Source organism: Mus caroli, chromosome 6, assembly GCF_900094665.2.
Source record: "Mus caroli chromosome 6, CAROLI_EIJ_v1.1, whole genome shotgun sequence".
Taxonomy (NCBI): Eukaryota; Metazoa; Chordata; class Mammalia; order Rodentia; family Muridae; genus Mus; species Mus caroli.
Genome location: NC_034575.1, coordinates 123,618,695 through 123,623,083, shown reverse-complemented (window position 1 = coordinate 123,623,083; position 4,389 = coordinate 123,618,695). Strand labels below are relative to the sequence as shown.

The 4,389-nt window shown below is 50.7% G+C and overlaps 1 protein-coding gene across 1 annotated transcript in view; it reads right to left on the bottom strand.

The window, feature by feature from the left end:
- Positions 1–4,389, bottom strand: part of Tspan11 (tetraspanin 11) — a 60,456-nt gene that overhangs the window by 23,899 nt on the left and 32,168 nt on the right. The window lies entirely within an intron of this gene.

Here is a 4,389-nt window from a genome sequence, read left to right as displayed (position 1 = left end):
AGAGAGAGAGAGAGAGAGAGAGAGAGAGAGAGAGAATGAATTCAGGCCATCTGAGCCAAAAGCTGGTGACCAGGGCTCATGTCATCCAGATCAAAGGAGGAGCCTATTTTTAGAATCTGGAATGTGGGCCCTGCAAACTTTTATATCTTCAGCCAAAATGAAGATCGTGATGGATGTCTCAGACTAAACTGGGTCTTTGTCAGGAGATTTTTTTTTTTATTTTTAGGGAGGGGATGGATGAAAAAAAAAGTAAGTTCTAGAACCCAGTTTCTGAAAGCCAGGGGACCCTGAATCACAATGCTTCCATCTGGTCTCCTGAAGTTTTGTTAGCTGGGAGGACAAAGTCTAGAATCCACGGCAGATGTATCTGGGCTGGTGCTCAAAAGCAGGTTTGGGTTTGTTTTTGTTTGTTTGTTTGTTTGTTTGTTTCACAGCTTGCCCAGCTTGCTGTGCAACCTCCAACCTGGGAGCATGGCCCAGCATCTTCTAGGCACAGTAGTAATCCCGATGCTACAGGCAATATGATGTGGGGGTAATGGGCAAGCATCCTAAGGTCCGGGAAGCCGAGTTATGTAAAGATCATAAAAGCACAGTTCTAATCAACACATCATAGCACAACTCCTTTGAGAAGGGACCTAAATTAGCAGTTATTTTTAGGGCGCTGCTCCCAACATGCCCACAGCCTGGGTGAGGACGCATCCCCCATAGAAGCTGCTCCAGTGAGAAGTTAGGAGGGCACCAGGGCCCAGCCCCTACAGCCCGACTGTGTCCTCCCATGACTCGCTAATCTGTCTTGTTCTGCCCTCCGCTCGGCCAGAGTGATCCTTTGTGCTACTCTATTTGGTGGTGCTTAAATCTTCGAAACAGTGACCCAGGAAATCAGATCCTACAGCCAAGGCTCTGGGAGCCTGTAGCTCCCTCCCAATAGAACAGGAGAGCAATTTTTTTTCCACTCTCAGGTCAGCACCAGTGTCCTAAAGAGCAGACTTTGCAGTGCCAGCACAGAGGTTCAGAGTCACACAGCTGGCTCTGTTGGACTTACTGAGAAAAGCCTACGCTTGAAATGAGCTCAGATTTCAATGGAGGAAAAGCCAGGGACCCTCAGGCATGAGCCCTCCTCCTCTCACACTCAGCACACTTTCCTACCAGCCCCTTCCCGTGGACATTACTTGCTGTGTTTTTCTTAGCCAGAGACATTTGCCTGGGCCCACAAAGCCCGATGAACTCCCAACTCTGGGGCAGGGCCTTGTCTCCTGCACAGACGGACAGTTTTCTACACTTATGATCCTCTTATCGAGGCACGGGCTAATGTCCTTTCCATGACTTAGCACCTCTGGTCTCTTTCCAAATGAAATGAAAAGAATGCAGGTGACTTCTGGTAGCTTGTTCCCCGATTTACTCCAAAGTGGAAATACTGGCCACGTGGCCCATGTCAGGGCTGCTGGGGTGACAGCATGCAATTAGGAAAGGTGACTTTGTAATGTGTGGGTGGGTTATCCTGGAAGGGGGCCCTTACATCCCACATCCCAGGTGGAGCACTGAGAGAGTTCCAGAATGTGTTGAAGAGGTTCAGAATGCACGTGTGCACATGCACACAAGCACCTGTGCAAGTGCACACACACACACATGCAGTCATAGATGGGCCAACAGCCTGCCCCGTCTCGTATCTCTAATCTGAGAGTAAATCTGGAGATATGCTCTCTACCCTTATTTCTTCTATGTAGCTTTCTGGGAAGATTCTAGACCTGACTGGTGAACCATGAAGCTCCCGCCTCCGAGGGAAGTGGGCTGTAGCGGGGACTTCTGCATTCTGGGTTCAGTCACTCCACATCTTTGGGCCTTAGCGCCTCAGCTGTAAAAAGAGGGACTCTTGCCTCTCTGGGGACAGGAGGTATACTAGGTCAGAGCATAGGAGATGGACCATTTATTTGCTCCTTCCTATAGGTGTATGTTGTAGTTTTCCACTGCCTCAACACCCCCACAATCAGGTTGTGAGCATCCCAGTTAGTAGTAACAGGAGGACCAGGCAGATAAGACTCAGTCCTACCATACTTTCCCTTCCCAACATCCTTTGGCTTTGACCTGCTAACATTCAAAGGCACCTCTGGCCTCTCTGTGTGTCCTACCCCTCCCTGACAACACGATTGCTTTCTGCCTCCTACCTGCTTGGCTGAGCCTGCTCCCTTGGTGCTCCTCCCAGTGACCCCTCTCTTGGCAGGTGGCTTCCCCTGTACCTGCTCCCCAGCTCCTGTCAAGTGCACATCAGGAGCCCGAGCAGCTCTGGGGGCGGGTGAAGCCCTAGTGAGAGAGCAGGCACCAGTGCTGGGAGCCATGCAGATGGCAGTGCCTTCGCAGGGTTGGTGGAGTGTGAGGAGCAGCCGGCGGTGGTGCTCAGCGAACAGTGGCCATCTGTGTCGTCAGCAAGCTGTGCCTAGTCAGCAGAGGCTGTTTCCCGAGGCTTCTGGGGACACCTCACCCCCTAGATGGATGGCTGAGTCAGAAGCTGGGTCCTCAAGGGACAGTGTCTGTATTCCTTCTTAGGCTGTCAAGAGGGAGCCCTGGTCTCCCCAGCAGATGGCTCCTCCTCCGCCTCATGTTCCCTGAGATGCCCTACAAGGCAGTCCTTGGTAGGAGGGAAGGAGATGCAGGACTCAGAAGCCTGCCTTCCTGGGACAGGTCCTACGGACCCGGGACAATAGCGCATCTAGAATTGCACGCCTCTCAGAGTACAGCTGTACACAGACCCAGGAACTGAGCCTCTCATGGAAAGAGGTCTTTCTTTGGGTCTGATAGCTCCATTTCCATGAGACTCAGTCCCCATGAGGGCTGGTCACTGGAGTACAGGGCAGTTCTCTGCCTGAGTTCTTATAGCCCAGTGTCTTCCTCCAGCAGAATGGTTAGATATGGGACATGCCGAAGACTCTCAGGGACCTTAAGTGGCCAAATCTTCACCATGTGTTGGCGAAAGAGATGGCTCTACATCCAGGGAGTCAACCAGCCTTGGGTACATGTGGAGGAGACAGGGTCTGCTACGGTGTGTCTGTACTGAGTGTGTACAGAATAACACCATTAGCCTTTAATGATAAGGCACAATCATTTGTGTGTCACTTGCAGTGTATTTTGAATTATAAGTAGCCAAAGATGATTTTAAAGAGATAGAGTATGGATATAGACTATATGTGAATACTGCACCATTCTGTATAAGGCACTTGACCATCTCCTGGCCCTAAGTGTGTGTGTGTGTGTGTCCCCAGAGCCAGTTCACATGGGCTTCAAGGGATGACCATGATCTTGCCAAGCCAGGTTGAGGATCACTGGGCAGGCTGTAGCTGCTCCCCACACCCCTGCCCCACTCTGGAAGGTGCCTCCGAGTACACCTCCTGGAGGCTGGTCCCTGTAGCACTTTAGCCTACATATCACCATGTACCCTGCCAGCACCCTGGGTCCAAGCTCTCCCTCAGAGTCAAATGAAGGAATTCTTCAAAATGGGAGCGCCACACAGCTGGGTCTGCACAGAGCAGCTTTTATATCCAGGCCAAAAACTAGGTCGCTGCTTTGAGAGCTGCTGCAGGGGCCAAGCCTCAGGCTCCCCAACTGCAAGCCCCGCCTTCCACTCCCTAAGATGAGTGCAAAACAGAACTGCACAGTCTGGGGTGAGCAGTGGTGCTGGGATGCAGGGTGGGTAGAGGCAGCTCAAGAGCTCTTTGAGGTTCCTTTCTGTTGCCTGCTTTCTTTCAAGCTCAGCCTGATTTCTCTTTGAAATTTACATCTATTCTGCAGCTTGGGCTTCCTTGCAAAGCCTAAGCTTTATTTTTTTTTCAGTTTTCTCTGTCTGTTTCTTCTCTTCTGAACACGAGGCTTAGTCTGGGGTGAGTACAGAGAGGCCAGAGTCAGTCACAGTCAAAGGGTGTCAGAGAGCTGGGTGTGCGGAGCCTGAGGTGTTCTTGGCTTCAGGGTCCCTGCTGGCTCCTCCCTGGTCTTTTTCCTGACCCTGGGTAGATGCTATGGGTGTCTCTCCAGACCCCCAGGAAGAAGCTGCCATGAAGAACATGGTGAATACAAATGCCAGTCATGAAATAAATACTCTTTACAAATGATCAAATCAGTTAAGACTTACCAGGCCTTTCCATGGAACTGCCATAAGTACTTATTAAACAACATATGGGTGCATATCCGAAGAAGGAGAAGAAGAGGAAGAAGGAGGAGGAGGAGGAGGAGGAGGAGGGAGAGGAGGAGGAGGAGGAGGAAGAAGAAGAAGAAGAAGAAGAAGAAGAAGAAGAAGAAGAAGAAGAAGAAGAAGAAAAAGAAGAAAAAGAAGAAGAGAGAAGGATAAGGATAAGGATAAGGATAAGGAGATGGAGAAGGAGGGGGAGGAGGAGGAGGAGGAGG